Raw genomic sequence first — 17,933 nt, 5'->3', positions numbered from 1 at the left:
ACTAAGGACTTACAGGGCCACCTGCACTGACGTCAAAAGGCAGCTAACTCCAAGATGCAGCTAAGTGCAATATGCCAAAATATGGATATGCTATGGAACAGATAAATATTGAATGGGAATAAGTGCCAATATACCTGCAAACAAATGTGCAATACTGGGTCTGTGTATGTTAAGGTCAATGTGCAATATCAGGACATTGTGCAGTGAGGTTTAAGTGCAATTTTGGGACTGTATACCTTTCATTCTATATGCAAGACTGGGACTACGTGTATTCAGGTCCACAGATTATATAGTGCTATGTATGGGATAGAGTGCAATTTATAATAACAAGTGCACCATCACTTATGTGATACATCACTTATGGAACATAATCTCCGTAACATTATAGCACCTTCACAGCACTTTAGTTTACACAGAGTGCCGACAGCAGGTATACATCAAAAACGGTGGACCTAGAGGCACTCTTCCTATATGCTGAGTGATAAACTGCATCTTTATATTGTGAAATGGATTGTGGAATGGTACAGCTTGGCACTATCCAATTAACTGTGGTCATAACCACTGGTGGCGGCCGATGTCAAAAATTGAATACCACGTGTGCAATAATTTTTTATAAGTAAATTATAAAAGTAATGTTTTAAAGGTTCCTGATATATATATATATATATATAGTAAATTTGAGTAGCCGTATTAGTCCAGTGATGCAGATGCAAATCAAAAAATGTTGCAGTATCTTGTAATACGTTTTTTATTGGACTAACAGAATTTTGTAGAGACAAGCTTTCGGGATTCCTCCCTTTATCAAGTCTAAAACTTTAGACTTGATAAAGGGAGGAATCCCGAAAGCTTGTCTCTACAAAATTCTGTTTGTCCAATAAAGAAGGTATTACAAGATACTGCAACATTTTTTGATTTGCATATATATATATATATATATATATATATATTTGTGGTCGGTGCTCAATCGTATAGCGAGCCTACCTAACTGAACCTCTTACTAAACTCCTATTCCCTACTAAATTCTGTAACCTATCTAGGCAGTTAGAGTTATGCCATATACTGCCACCTAGGAGTACACCTGAAAAATAGAGGGCAAAACTCATAATGAGAACAAAGCGCTATCAATATGCAAAATGACCACGTGACCAAAGACTAAAATGCTTCGCGCAACACTGACTATGGAATAGGGGTATAGTGCACGTAGCACTGAACTCCCAGCACCCCGATTTCTTAACCACGCATGCTGGCCACCATGATGTGGCGTCGGTGCAGCAGCCCTAATGCTTAGAGAATGACTGGATATAATGGACAAATCACTACAAAAGGATTTGACAAGAATACGTACGTGTTTGACAAACAACGTAGTAGTGAGTACCGCCCCCTAAAGAATAGCAGCGGCTGATCCCTATGGATCCTAAACATGCGGAAGCAAAGATAGCCAACTCGAGCTGAGTATTTCTCATGGGACTTGGGAAATGCCGTATGATGACAACCTGACCGGACAATGACATTCTTCTGCTATACAATTTCCATGCATAAAACCTGCATCCTAACGAAATTAATGTAACTACGGCCATGCACCTACATGTAATTCCCCTGAACCTTAGGAAACCTTGACAACTCAAGAACAGCGTGGCTACTAATGTTAAGCTGTCCTGATGTCCTAATGGGGAATCATCTAAAGTGCCAGCTGACCGACTTACTAAGCCAGCTGCCAGGGCTGATGGCTAGAGGGCTTGCGAACCCCCTTTTTTGCGCACACTTCAGAGCAGATTTGATGGCATGGGACGCAAACAATGACGCCTTGTCAAAGCAAGACAATGTGATATTAAGCTGGATACCTGACAGATACACTTTGACAGTATTATGCCAGATGTAAAGAAGAGTGGCAAAACCCGATGAATGCAAATAGGAATAAAATGGCGTGTGAGACATCCCCTGGGTCTCTAATGCAAAATATTGTGTAAGCATTCCAGGCTGCGTGTCGGAAGCTCACTGTGAGTTGTAGACGTGGAAAGACTCGGTGAACAACCCTATGCCTGTATGCACACCTTAAAGTGCCAACAATGTGTATATAAATGACTACCTAATCGCCAACCTAAACCTGTGTGAGGTTATCACTATAACCAACAGGTGGATGTGTCCGGCAAAGAAACCATTTATGCAGCAAACGTGACAATGAAACTCAACCAACATGTGATTACTATCATCGTCAATCTAAGCCGAGACGAACAAACCCAACCACCCAGAACATGACGCCAACCTGAAGTCGTGTCAGGTTGTAACTGAACCAACCTGTAAACTGTACAGGCCGAAATAGATGAAAGGTTCGACCAAATCTGTAACTAATAGTATGACCGTCAACTTGAACCAAAACAGGTTGTAACCATGACAGACCTATTAACAATGAATATATAAACTATCCCTGAGGCCTAACCCAACTGCTGAACACAACGTATACAAAGACGTTATTGCCAACCTGAAGTCGTGTCAGCTTGCATCCAGACTGACCTGTAGACATGACTGGTCTAGCCAAATTAAAAGCTTCGACCAACATGTATGACTACTAGTATTGACGTAAACCTAAGTCGAGACAGGTTGCAACCAAGATTGGCCTATAGACGTGTCAATTCACAATGGAAAAGTAAAGCTTAATCCCTGTGCATAGCCCAACAGCTGAATAACACAACGTATATGATGACATTGTCGCCAACCTGAAGTCGTGTCAGGTTGTATCCGGGCTGACCTGTAAACGTGACTGGTCTAGCCGAACTTAAAGCTGAAACAAGTCATAACCATGCTAGACCTGGCAACTTGGCACGTAATAGACCGAACCCCAGCTATTCACGTATGCACAACTCAATATTTACAAAAAATGGTGACCCACTGGATTATCCGTGCACAAATTTGCCCAATGCCATAAAAACCTGCGCAGTGTCAAAGACATGGGTGTATGGTCTAAACACCATAAAATAGCACAGTAAGAAATCATGAAGCGTGTTTGCCTAATGAACCTATGAATGTGTACCAAAAATGAACAATCTAAATGTATATCTAGCATGACTCCTTGACCCATATGCAGACCATGACAGTAAGAACGAGTGCCCGGCACGACCATCAAGGCCATACGTATCTCACTAACACCACGACCGCATGCACAAACAACCCACGACCGTATATACAGACAAACTATATAGGCATATGTACAAAACATTAAACGCGTGAATCAAACAAACTGGACGTATGGCTAGAGTAAACTGTATGAGCGAGCATATGCACTGAACAAACTATATGAGCAGATGCACAGAGCAACTTTTCCACACATAAGCCCAGCACAACTATATAATTGCATAAAGCACTGATGTATGATACAACACATGAATTTATACATACGATGTCTGTCCTACTGTACAATAACTAGAAAGCACTGATCTGAAGCAAATTTTTCCTATTTTTTTTTTTGTGGATATGGCAGGAATAATGGGTATACACCGCCTATGTTTCGTGATATTGTTGTTCTGAATGTGTGTCAGTAACAACAATTATTCAATGTACCCCCCTGCAGATGTGGCAGGCATAATAGGTATACACCGCCTATGTGTTGTGATATTGTTCTGAAAACGCATCAATAACAGCAACTACACCATGTATCTCCCTGCAGGCGTGACAGGTATAAAGGTATAAACCACCTATGGGTCGTAAGGCTGTAACTCTGAATACGTGTCAGAAAACTACTGAGTACCACCCCCTGCTGACATGGTAGGTATGATGCCCCGACCGCAACAGCTGTTTAAATACTAAAGTGAGGAACGCATGAGCCCAAATGCTATGCAACTATATGCACTGTGGACGCTACAATGAATTTACAAAAGTGCACTGTAAACACTATAAAGTGTGAGAACTAAATAAACTGACATTAGCATAAAAAACCATGAGTGTATAGACCAAATGAACTATGTGTGCGTATATACAAACGAACTATATGAATGAACGCCCACTGAAAATACTACCATGGCAATAAACACTTATCCACAGTATCAAAGTAACAAGCCGATGTAACGTATAACACAAGCGTAAGAACGGTATACTGTAATTAATACCAGCATGAATAATTACAAGCATAAGTACAACATGAATCTATGAGCGTATGTATGTGTGTGTTATGTACAGTATAATTCCTTCGGGCGTATGTACGATATGAAACCTACAAGCGAGTGTGCAGTATAAATACTACCAGCGAGTGTACAGTATAAACCCTCTGAGCGTATGTACAGTATAAACCTGCGAGCGTGTGTAGCGCATAATCCTTACGAGCGAGTATACTGTATGACTCCTATGAGTGTGTATACTGTATAAACCCTACGAGCATGTGTACAGTATAAATACTACTAGCGAGTGTACAGTATAAACCCTCTGAGCATATGTACAATATAAATCCTACGAGCATGTATGCTGTAAACCTATGAACGTATGTGCCGTATAAATCTTGCGAGCGAGAGAACAGTACAAATCCCACGAGCGTGAGTACAGTATAAACCCTGCGAGCGTGTGTACAGTATATATCCTGCGAGCGTGCGGACAATATATACATACCCTTGAGTGATCCTTCAACTACCATGTACCAACCTCGCTGACGAAGTGTTTGTCACGGAGGATCAGTTAAAAGCCAAAATGGGGACTGTAACACCTAAAGAAAATAATTTATCTACAATACACTTATCTACATGACACCATTTTTTTATATATATATAAGCTTGATTATCTGATACCTAGAAGAAAACCCTCCTCTTTATCTTTAATTCTTATTTATATTTATATAAACACATATAACAAAACTTTCATAACGTAGCCATGCATGCGCTGCATGTATGTAACAATGCCCCTGCAATAAGTATGAGCAGTGCGGAGCAGCCAGGAAGTGTGCCAGCATATAATTAACCTCTTACAGTAATGTGCAGAGCGGAGCAACCAGAAAGCGCGCTGGCATATAATAAACCCTTACTTGTAATATGCAGAACGGAGCAGCCAGAAAAACGCGCTGGCATATGATTAACCCTCAGTGTAAAGTGCAGGGCGGAACAGCCAGAGAGCGTGCCAGTATATAATTAACCCCTTAGTGTAACGTGCAGAGCGGAACGGCCAGAGAGCATGCATATAATTCACTCCTACTGTAAAAAGCAGAGTCCAGCAGTCAGAGAGCGTGCTGGCATATAATTAACCCCTTCTGTAATATGCATAGCGGAGCAGTCAGAGAGCATGCTGGCATATAAATAACCCCTACTGTAAAAGCAGAGTGGAGCAGTCAGAGAGCGTGCTGGCATATGATTAACCCCTACTGAATATGCAGAGTGGAGCAGTCAGAGTGTGCTGGCATAAATAACTCACACTGTAATATGCGGAGTGGAGCGGTCTGAGAACGTGCTGACATATAATTAACCCCTTACAGTAATACGCAGGGCGGAGCAGTCAAAGCGGGCTGGCATATAATTAACCCCTACTGTCATGTACAGAGCGGAGCAGTCAGACAGCGTGCTGGCATATAATTAACCCCTTACAGCAATGTGCGGAGCAGTCAGAGAGCGTGCTGGCATATAATTAACCCCTACTGTAATATGCAGAGCGGAGAAGTCAGAGAGCGTGCTGGCATATAAATAGCCCCTACTGTAAAAGCAGAGTGGAGCAGTCAGAGAGCGTGCTGGCACATGATTAACCCCTACTGAATATGCAGAGTGGAGCAGTCAGAGCGTGCTGGCATAATTAACTCCCACTGTAATATGCGGAGTGGAGCGGTCTGAGAACGTGCTGACATATAATTAACCCCTTACAGTGATACGCAGGGCAGAGCAGTCAAAGCGTGTTGGCATATAATTAACCCCTACTGTAATGTACAGAGCGTAGCAGTCAGACAGCGTGCTGGCATATAAATAACCCCTTACAGCAATGTACAGAGCGGAGCAGTCAGAGAGCGTGCTGGCATATAAATAACCCCTAACTGTAATGTACATAGCGGAGCAGTCAGAGAGCGTGCTGGCATATAATGAACCCCTTACTGTAATGTACAGAGCGGAGCAGTCAGAGCGTGCTAGCATATAATTGACCCGTTACTGTGATGTACAGAGCGGAGCAATCAGAGAGCATGGCATATAATTAACCCCTACTGTGAAGTGCAGAGTGAAGCAGTCAGAGAGCGTGCTGGCATCTAATTAATCCCTTACAGTAATGTGCAGAGCGGAGCAGTCAGAGAGCGTGTTAGCATATAATTAACCCCTACTGTAATGTGCAGAGCGAAGCAGTCAGAGAGCGTGCTGGCATCTAATTGACCCCTTACATTAATGTGCAGAGCGGAGCAGTCAGAGAGTGAGCTGGCATATAATTAACCCCTTACAGTAATGTGCAGTCGGAGCAGTCAGAGAGCGAGCTGGCATATAATTAACCCCTTTAGTAATGTGCAGAGGGGAGCAGTCAGAGAGCGAGCTGGCATATAATTAACCCCTTACAGTAATATGCAGAGCGGAGCAGTCAGAGAGCGAGCTGGCATATAATTTTTTTTTATGGGCGTATAAACAGTATCAATGCTATGGGCACATGAACAGAAATAATGCTACGAGCGTATGCGCGGTACAATAGCCACGGGCGCATGCACGGAACTAACACCACTGGTGTATGTACAGTATAAACGCCACAAGCGTGTGCACATACTTCGTGTGCACAGTATAAATGCTACAAACATGTGTACAATACGGATACTATAAGTATGTGTACATGCTGCGAGCGTGTACAGTGTAAATGCTACAAGTGTATGTACATACTGCGTGCATACAGTATAAATGCCACAGTGAGTGTGTGTACATGCTGTGAGCGTGTACAGTATAAACGCTACAAGCGCGTGTACCACACACACTACGAGCACGCACACACGCTGCGACCGTGTGCACAGCACAGACGCTACAAGCGCGGGCACACGCTGCGAGCGTGTGAACAGTATTGATGCTACGGCATAGATAACTGAAAATAACATGAACATAGCAAGATCATCTGAATCCACATGTTTTGGATTATACTGACTTTTTAAAATTTTATTTATTTTATTTACCTAGCATGAGGCACGGCAAGCCTGTGAAATACTGATGGCCACATATAGTTAAATACAGTTTAATACTGGCCCCACGCAGTTTACATATCATATCGCCTGGGGTTAATGCTCGCCCAGTATAACACTGCCATATGCCCAAATATTGTGGTGGGCTGCAGACAGGCCAGTAAGGGTGACCTAGCAGTCAGAAAGCGTGACACTGGGGTGGGGGGGGCAAGCAAGTGAGTGCTGACGTGGAAATTAACCCCCGCGCCCCCAGACACCACCGGCTCGTGGGGGAGAGAAGTCTCACAGCAGACATCCCCATGTGACTGCCGGCGTGTCCCTGTCATGGGTCTGACTGCCAGAGCTGACTCACTATGCCCTGCCGGAGCTAGTTCGCAGAGCATGGGAGCGCACACCGAAAACGGGAGCGCCTGAAAAAGCACAACATGGGACGCATGTCCCTACACTACATGCAACCGGGGCCGGGCTGGCCAGGGTACCCTCCGAACTCCAGCTTACCTCTGGAGTGAGAGTGGCGATGAGCGCCGCAACCCCGGCCAGCCCCGACCACTTACCCACGCGACGCTGCCCGAAGCTGCTTGCGGACAGCTGACCCGTAGCGTCAGCTGACCTACGATCATGTGACGAACCGGCGGCGTCAGGAACAGGTAAGGCCGCGGGTTCTTATAGGGAATCCCCGCCCCTCCCACAAATACAGGCTAATGAATTAGCCTTAATACATATATATACATATATATATATATATATATATATATATATGTATATATATACAGACAAAGAATAAGTCAGCCAGCACCTGGCCTACAGGTGCACACTACTAGGCTAGATATACAGCAACAGAAGAATGCAGCAGCACACTGCCAGCACAAGGATATAGGTGAAACATGAAAATGCAGTTAAAACATGGAGAGCTATACAGCTATGGTGTAATAGATGCAAATGTGAAACTATGAGATAGTGAGGCACTTAGCTTGGACCGTCCCACCGCGATAAGGTGGCCTCATTGGGACAGACCCTACACTGTGAATATGCCTCTGTGTGAACAGTTCAGTAAGCATGGCAGGGTCTGGAACATCCAAGACACCTTATATACACACCTGATAGAGGTGGGTGGGGTGCAAGGCAAACATGGAGGTAGCCACTCCCCCGTATGTGCAATACAGACAAAGAATAAGTCAGCCAGCACTTTAGTTGATACCAAACTATTATATGGACCTGGCCTACAGATGCACGCTACTAGGCTAGATATACAGCAACAGAAGAGTGCAGCAGCACACTGCCAGCACAAGGATATAGGTGAAACATGAAAATGCAGTTAAAACATGGAGAGCTATACAGCTATGGTGTAATAGATGCAAATGTGAAACTATGAGATAGTGAGGCACTTAGCTCGCAAATTTGTCTCTGCCGGCGGTCAAATAGCTTGGACCGTCCCACCGCGATAATGTGGCCTCATTGGGACGGACCCTACACTGTGAATATGCCTCTGTGTGAACAGTTCAGTAAGCATGGCAGGGTCTGGAACATCCAAGACACCTTATATCTTACGTCCCATTGAGGCCACCTTATCGCGGTGGGACGGTCCAAGCTATTTGACCGCCGGCGGAGACAAATTTGCGCTTGGCACCGTGATCACTGCCGCGCACTATTAGCCACGGGTCCCGACCGTTGCTAGGTGCCGGGCCCCACCCGCTATGACGAGGGGCCACGCCGTGGCCCCACGTTACAGAATGGGAGCCGACCCATGACATACATGTATGCCATGGGTCGGGAAGGGGTTAATGACAGCAGGTAGGGGCATTTCTGCCATGAAACGAGTTTAGTGACCTAGCATTGGAATGTGGACATTATGAGCAGGGGCGGATTACAATGTGGGCAGTCTTGACTACAGCCCCCCTTTTATTCTGCTTTTGTGCAGGCGGCAGGCATTGTTGAACCTACAGCCTACTGGGGGACTTCTTACCTAAGTATGTATATACCTATTGGGGGAACTACTTACCTGAGGACATAACTGCCTACTGGGTGGAAACTACATACCTATTGACATACGTGCCTACTGGGGGAGGACTACCTAATAAGAGAAATACCTAACTACAGTCGGTGAGGCATACCGGCCCACTTGCATACCTGGGGACATGTGGGGGGAAGCTATCTAACTACTATGGGAAACATACAACATACCTAAATAATAAGGAACGGAACTACATGCCTACTCTGGGACATACCTACTTAGTGGGTGAATTATCTGCTCACTTAGGGACATACCTACCCAATGGAAGAACTACCTGCCTACCGTGATGGATATACCTACTTAATGGGGTGCCTACCAACCCAGTGAGGCAGTGCTGGTTGCCAGCACCATGGGCAAGGCAAAGTATTGTGCCCCTAACCAGGCCTATGAATGTAAAATAGTAGTGATGCATATAGTGCATACATCGCTGCCCACGAGGGCAGATGCAGTGTTTTCTCAGAAATGGTACTCAGCCCAATATTACTAATAATGCAAGTATACGAAGACCAAATAATGGTTCTACACCATGACTGTGCATTACTCCCACATGACTGAGTAAGATTACCATAATGAAACAAGATAAAAATCACTATACACAGACCAATATCCCTTAGACAGTGACAGTATAGTGGTGATCCCAGCAGAGTACAGTGCAGAATATCTTCTTAGCTCTCTTTCTATTTATTTTTCTTCTCTATCTGGCTCAGATCACCATGAAAACTTTTTCCAACCATGATTAAAAGTAGATAATTCCCCACCTTTAGCTAGATGTCCCAGTAAGTAGATAAATCTCCTCATTAGGTAGATGCCCTCAATACATAGGCAATTCCCCCAAATTAGGTAGATGCGCCCAGTCGGTAGGTAACAACACAACAAATGCTCTTAGGCACATGGGAAGGTCAACAGAATTACAACACAGAACCTTAGGGGGTTCACCAATTCCATCTTATCTTGTGTCTATATTAAATTATTTTTAATTTTTAATTATTTACTTTATTAAATTCAATTAAAATGTATGAAGTGAGTGCAAATAACTTTAATGTTTGGTGGCTAAGGCCACGCTAGGCCCACAGCCTGTGGTGCACAACAGGCTGGTGGGATATACTGTCTGAGTGATTGAAGAATGCTAAACTCTTAACATTGTATGCCAATCATATCACCCTATAAATAAAGGAGATATTTCTAGTCTTATACGCTGATAATAATGAAACAAGACAACAGAGATTGTAGTTTTAATCCTTTTGCAATCACTTCATACAATTTAATTGAATTTAATAAGGTACACTGCTCAAAAAAATAAAGGGAACACTAAGGTAACACATCCTAGATCTGAATGAATGAACTAATCGTATGAAATACTTTCTTCTTTACATAGTTAAATGTGCTGACAACAAAATCACACAAAATTATCAATGGAAATCAAATTTATCAACCCATGGAGGTCTGGATATGGAGTCACACTCAAAATCAAAATGGAAAACCACACTACAGGCTGATCCAACTTTGATGAAATGTCCTTAAAACAAGTCAAAATGAGGCTCAGTGGTGTGTGGCCTCCACATGCCCGTATGACCTCCCTACTAGTGTTGAGCGGCATAGGCCATATTCGAATTCGCGAATATTCGCGAATATATGGACGAATATTCGTCATATATTCGCGAATATTCGCATATTCGTTATATCCTCGTTTTATTTTTGCATATGCGAAAATTCGCGCATGCGAAAATTTACAGCTGTGAAAATTAGCATATACAAAATTAGCATAAGGTAAAATTCGCATATATGAAAATTCGCATATGCGAATTTTCGCACGCCAGTCTCACACAGTAGTATTAGAGCCTTCTTTACACCACACAAGCTGGAAGCAGAGAGGGATGATCACTGTGATGTGTACTGTGAAGAAAAAAAAAAAAAAAAAAACGAATATTCGTAATTACGAATATATAGCGCTATATTCGCGAAATTCGCGAATTCGCGAATATGCGATATTCGCGAATAATATTCGAATTGCGAATATTCGCGAGCAACACTACTCCCTACAATGCCTGGGCATGCTCCTGATGAGGTGGCGGATGATCTCCTTAGGGATGTCCTCCCAGACCTGGACTAAAGCATCCGCCAACCTGGACAGTCTGTGGTGCAACATGGCGTTGGTGGATGGAGCGAGACATGATGTCCCAGATGTGCTCAATCGGATTCAGGTCTGGGGAACGGGCGGGCCACTCCATAAGCATAAATGCCTTCCTCTTGCAGGACCTGCTGACACATTGCAGACACTTGAGCCCTAGCATTGCATTGCCGTAGGAGGAACCAAGGGCCAACCGCCCCAGCATATGGTCTGAGGATCTCATCTCGTATATAATGGCAATCAGGCTACCACTGGCAAGCACATGGAGGGCTGTGTGGCCCCGCAAAGAAATGCCACTCCACACCATTACTGACCCACCACCAAACCGGCCATGCTGGAGAATGTTGCAGGCAGCAGAATGTTCTCCTCGACGTCTCCAGGCTCTGTCACCTCATTCACATGTGCTCAGTGTGAACCTGCTTTCATCTGTGAAGAGCACAGGGCGACAGTGGTGAATTTGCCAATCTTGGTGTTCTCTGGCAAATGGCAAACGTCCTGCACAGTGTTGGGCTGTAAGCACAACCCCCACCTGTGGACATCAGGCCCTCATACCACCCTCATAGAGTCTATTTCTGACCGTTTGAGTGGACACATGCACATTTGTGGCCTGCTGGAGGTCATGTTGCAGGGCACTGGCAGTGCTCCTCCTGCTTCTTGCACATAGGTGGAGGTAGCGATCCTGCTGCTGGGTTGTTGTCCTCCTACAGCCTCCTCCACATCTCCTGATGTACTGGCCTGTCTCCTGGTAGCGCCTCTATTCTCTGGACACTACATTGACAGACACAGCAAACCTTCTTGCTACAGCTCGCATTGATGTGTCATCCTGGATGAGCTGCACTACCTGAGCCACTTGTGTGGGTTGTAGACTCCGTCTCATGCTACCACTAGAGTGAAAGCACCGCCAGCATTCAAAAGTGACCAAAACATCAGCCAGGAAGCATAGAAACTGAGAAGTGGTCTGTGGTCACCACCTGAAGAACCACTCCTTTATTGGGGTGTCTTGCTAGTTGCCCATAATTTCCATCTGTTGTCTGTTCCATTTGCACAACAGCATGTGAAATTGATTTTCAATCAGTGTTGCTTCCTGAGTGGACAGTGTGATTTCACAGAAGTGTGATTGACTTGGAGGTACATTGTGTTGTTTAAGTGTTCCCCTTATTGTTTTTTTGAGCAGTGTATTTTAATCTAGACACATGATGAGAAGGAATTGGTGAACCCCCTGGAGTTCTGAGTTGTAATTCTGTTGACCTTTCCATGTGCCTGAGGGCATTTGTTTAGTTGTTATCTACCTACTGGGTGAATCTACCTAATTTAACCCCTTCCCGACCTATGACATACCTGTACGTCATGGGTGGCAAGGTGTTCCCGACCCATGACATACAGGTACGTCATGGACATTACTGCCGCTACTCGCGGCATCCCGCAGCGCCCGGAAAGATGGTGGCTATCACTGATAGCCAGCCATCTTACCGTGCGACCACGGGGGGTTTCGTCCCCCACCCCCCCCCAGCGATCGCTGCTATCAGCTGGTCAAATCTGACTAGCTGATAGCAGCGTTCCGCTATCAGAATACTTAGCAGCGCGGTGTGTGAGTCCCGATCACGGGGATCGGGACACACACCGCTCTGCTAAGTGTCCCTGTCCCGTCCCCCGGCGTCACTTACCCGTCGGAGCGGTGTCCCGAGCGGTCCCGGCGTCCTCCGTGCGGTCCCGACGTCCTCCGTGCGGTCCCGGCTGCGCTGCGTCCCGGAGGTGAGTTTCCGGCAGCAGTGCAGCATCTTCATTGGCAGCAGTGAGATCGCCGTAAAGCGATCTCACTGCTGCCTCTGAGAGTTTCAAAACTGCAACTCCCAGCATGCCCAGACAGCCTTTGGCTTTCTGGGCATGCTGGGAGTTATAGTTTTGCAACATCTGGAGGTCCACAGTTTGGAGACCACTGTATAATGGTCTCCAATCTGTGCTCTTCCAGATGTTGCAAAACTACAAATCTCAGCATGCTCAGTCTGTCCAGGCATGCTGGGAGTTGTAGTTCTCTAACATCTGGAAGAGCACAGATTGGAGACCATTATACAGTGGTCTCCAAACTGTGGACCTCCAGATGTTGCAAAACTACAACTCCCAGCATGCCCAGACTGCCCAGGCATGCTGGAAGTTGTAGTTCGGCAACATCTGATCCTTCAGATATTGCCGAACTACAACTTCCAGCATGCCTTGGCAGTCTGGGCATGCTGGGAGTTGTAGTTTTGCAACAACTGGAGGCACACTAGTTGGGAAACATTGTCCGTTTCCTACCTCAGTGCCTCCAGCTGTTGCAATTGTTGCAAAACTATAACTCCCAGCATGCACTGACAGACCATGCATGCTGGGAGTTGTAGTTTTGCAACAGCTGGAGGCACACTGGTTTGGAAACACTAAGTTTGGTTGCAAAACACTTGAAAGTTTATTACTTAACTTAGTGTTTCCAAACCAGTGTTCCTCCAGCTGTTGCAAAACTACAACTCCCAGCATGCACGGACAGCCAAAGGGCATGCTCGGAGTTTGCAACAGCTGGATGTTTGCCCCCTCCCCCCAATGTGAATGTACAGGGTACACTCACATGGGCGGAGGTTTACAGTGAGTGCTGCAAGTTTGAGATGGCGCAAATTTTGCGCTGCAGCTCAAACTTCCAGCGGCAAACTTGCTGTGAACCTCTGCCCATGTGACTGTACCCTAAAAACACTACACTACACTGACACTAACCTAAAATAAAAAGTAAAAAACACTACATATACACATACCCCTACACAGCCCCCCTCCCCCCAAAAAATGAAAAACGTCTGGTACGCTACTGTTTCCAAAACGGAGCCTCCAGCTGTTGCAAAATAATAACTCCCAGTATTGCCGGACAGCCATTGACTGTCCAGGCATGCTGGGAGTTTTGCAACAGCTGGAGGCACCCTGTTTGGGAATCACTGGCGTAGAATACCCCTATGTCCACCCCTATGCAAATCCCTAATTCAGGCCTCAAATGCGCATGGCGCTCTCTCACTTTGGAGCCCTGTCGTATTTCAGGGCAACAGTTTTGGGACACAAATGGGGTATCGCCGTACTCGGGAGAAATTGCCTTACAAATTTTGGGGGGTATTTTCTTCTTTAACCCCTTATGAAAAGGTGAAGTTGGGGTCTACACCAGCATGTTAGTGTAAAAAAATAAATTTTTTACACTGACATGCTGGTGTTGCCCTATACTTTTCATTTTCACAAGAGGTAAAAGGGAAAAAAGACCCTCTAAATTTGTAACGCAATTTCTCCCGACTACGGAGATACCCCATATGTGGGCGCAAAGTGCTCTGGGGGCGCACAACAAGGCCCAGAAGGGAGAGTGCACCATGTACATTTGAGGCGATTTGCACAGGGGTGGCTGATTGTTACAGCAGTTCTGACAAACGCAAAACAATAAATATCCATATGTGACCCCATTTTGGAAACTACACCCCTCACGGAATGTAATAAGGGGTGCAGTGAGCATTTACACCCCACTGGCGTATGACAGATTTTTGGAACAGTGGTCTGTGAAAATGAAAAATAAAATTTTTGATTTGCACAGTCCACCGTTTCAAATATCTGTCAAACGCCAGTGGGGTGTAAATGCTCACTGCACCCCTTATTACATTCCATGAGGGGTATAGTTTCCAAAATGGGGTCACATGTGGGGGGGTCCACTGTTCTGGCACCATAGGGGCTTCCTAAATGGGACATGCCCCCCAAAAACCCTTTCAGAAAAACTCACTCTCCAAAATCCCATTGTCGCTCCTTCCCTTCTGAGCCCTCTACTGCGCCCGCCGAACACTTTACATACGCATATGAGGTATTTCCTTACTCGAGAGAAATTGGGTTACAAATTTTAGGGTGATTTCTCTCCTTTTACCCCTTGTAAAAATAAAAAAATTGGGTCTACAAGAAAATGCGAGTGTAAAAAATGAAGATTTAGAATTTTCTCCTTCACTTTGCTGCTATTCCTGTGAAACACCTAAAGGGTTAAAACACTTACTGAATGTCATTTTGAATACTTTGGGGGGTGCAGTTTTTATAATGGGGTCATTTATGGGGTATTTCTAATATGAAGATCCTTAAAATCCACTTCCAACCTGAACTGGGCCCTGAAAAATTAAGATTTTGAAAATCTTGAGAAAAATTGGAAAATTGCTGCGGAACTTTGAAGCCCTCTGATGTCTTCCAAAAGTAAAAACTTGTCAATTTTTTAATGCAAACACAAAGTAGACATATTTTATATGTGAATCAATATGTAATTTATTTGGAATATCCATTTTCCTTTCAAGCAGAGACTTTCAAAGTTAGAAAAATGCAAAATTTTCAAAATTTTCATGAAATTTTTAGATTTTTTACCAAGAAAGGATACAAATATCAGTGAAATTTTACCGATAAAATAAAGTAGAATATGTCACGAAAAAACAATCTCGGAATCAGAATGATAAGTAAAAGCATTCCAAAGTTATTAATGTTTAAAGTGACAGTGGTCAGATTTTCAAAAAATGCCCAGGTCATGAAGGTGAAAATGGGCTGGGTCATGAAGGGGTTAAAGGGGGTACTCCTGTGGAAAACTTTTTTTTTTTTTTTTTTTTTAATCAACTGGTGCCAGAAAGTTAAGCACATTTGTACATTACTTCTATTAAAAAATCTTAATCCTTCCAGTACTTTTTAGGGGCTAAATACTACAGAAGAAATGCTTTTATTTTTGGATTTCTCTGATGTCACGACCACAGCGCTCTCTGCTGACCTCTTCTGTCCTTTTTTGGAACTGTCCAGAGCAGGAGAAAATACCCATAGCAAACATATGCTGCTCTGTACAGTTCCTAAAATGGACAGCAGAGGTCAGCAGAGAGCACTGTGGTCATGACATCAGAGAAAACCAAAAAGAAAAGCATTTCCTCTCTAATATACAGCCCATAAAGTTTATTGAAAGGATTAAGATTTTTTAATAGAAGTAATTTACAAATCTGATTAACTTTCTGGCACCAAATGATAAAAAAAAAAAAAGGAAGTACCCCTTTAAGGGAAATAACCTATATATTGGAGGCATCCACCAAATGAGTGTTGTAATTGAGTTGGAAGATCATTGCTCAAATAAAGGAGATTATCCCAGTAGGTAACAATTAAGTAAAAGCCTCTGATAGGAAGGTAATCCCTCTGACCCAGTAGGTGGGTAGGTAATTCCCCCTCCCATTAAGTAGATGCACCCAGTAGGTATGTAATCCCCCCCCCCCCCATTAAGTTCACAAACAAGAATCAGAAAAGGCACTGCATTAGAATTAATAGTTGAATCTGAGGGTACTCAGCTTTTCAAGACCAGATAATGTTCTTGAATACTACAATTAAACAAATTGCTCCAAATTGATTATAGAATTTAACCTCTTAAGGACGCAGGGCGTATGGATACGCCCTGCATTCCGAGTCCTTAAGGACGCAGGGCGTATCCATACGCCCGTGGGAATTCCGGTCCCCGCCGCTAGCCGGTTGGGGACCGGAGCCGGATGCATGCTGAAATCATTCAGCAGGCACCCTGGCACATCGCCCAGGGGGGTCCTGAGACCCCCCCATGTCGGCGATCGGAGAAAATCGCATGTCAATTCAGACATGCGATTTTCTCCAATTCCGGGCTGATCGGGTCTCTGGTGACCCAATCACCCGGAAAATAGGGCTGATCGGAGTTGTCAGCAACACCCCCGATCAGCCTAAAGGATTGGAGTGAGATCGCAAAGCTGCGATCTACTCCTATCCCCTGCCATTACTCAGAACGGAGTTCTGACCAATGGCAGCGCAGGACAGGGGGTTGCCATGGCAACCCCCCGTTCTGCCAGCCCCTGGATGTCAAGGGGCTCTGGGAAGAAGATGGAGGCCGTACCTGCAGGAGAAGATGCCCGGGGACCTGGGATCTTCGCTGGAGCCTGCAGGATCCTGATCAGGTAGAGAATCGACAGTGGGGGGGGGGGGGGGGGGGTGGAATTGAAAGTGAAAGTAAATCGATCTTTACTGTGGCAACCACTAGGGGGGCTAAACTGCAACTCCCAGCATGCCCAGAGAGCCAAAGGCTGTCTGGGCATGCTGGGCGTTGTAGTTTTGCAACATCTGGAGGGTCACAGTTTGGAGACCACTGTTACAGTGGTGCCCAAACAGTAGCCCTCCAGATGTTGCCAAACTACAACTCTCAGCATGCCTCGACTGCCCAGGCATGCTGGGAGTTGTAGTTCTGTAACATCTGTCCCTTCAGATTTAGCAATTTTCATGACATTTTTGAAAATTGCTGCTCTACTTTGAAGCCCTCTAATTTTTTCAAAAAGCAAAAATATGTCCATTTTATGATGCCAACATAAAGTGGACATATTGTGTTTGTGAAGAAAAATAACATTTATTTGGAATATCCATTTTCCTTACAAGCAGAGAGCTTCAAAGTTAGAAAAATGCAAAATTTTCAAAATTTCCATGAAATTTTGGGATTTTTCACCAAAAAAGGATGCAAGTAACGCCAAAAATTTACCACCAAAATAAAGTAGAATATGTCACGAAAAAACAATCTCAGAATCAGAATATTCGGTAAAAGCGTTTTCGCGTTATTAATTTTTAAAGTGACGGTGGTCAGAATTGCGAAAAAGGGCTCAGTCCTTAAGGTGAAAAAGGGCTGCGTCCTTAAGGGGTTA

The 17,933-nt window shown here is 44.5% G+C and overlaps 1 protein-coding gene across 1 annotated transcript in view; it reads right to left on the bottom strand.

The window, feature by feature from the left end:
* Positions 1 to 17,191, bottom strand: part of CTLA4 (cytotoxic T-lymphocyte associated protein 4) — a 55,355-nt gene extending 38,164 nt beyond the window's left edge. The window contains exon 1 of the mRNA XM_056535010.1: positions 17,141 to 17,191. The gene's annotated coding sequence lies outside the window, so the exon portion shown is untranslated. The remainder of the gene's footprint in view (positions 1 to 17,140) is intronic.
* Positions 17,192 to 17,933: the final 742 nt, after the last annotated feature.

Source organism: Hyla sarda, chromosome 8, assembly GCF_029499605.1.
Source record: "Hyla sarda isolate aHylSar1 chromosome 8, aHylSar1.hap1, whole genome shotgun sequence".
NCBI lineage: Eukaryota > Metazoa > Chordata > Amphibia > Anura > Hylidae > Hyla > Hyla sarda.
This window is presented reverse-complemented; position numbering and strand designations above follow the sequence as displayed.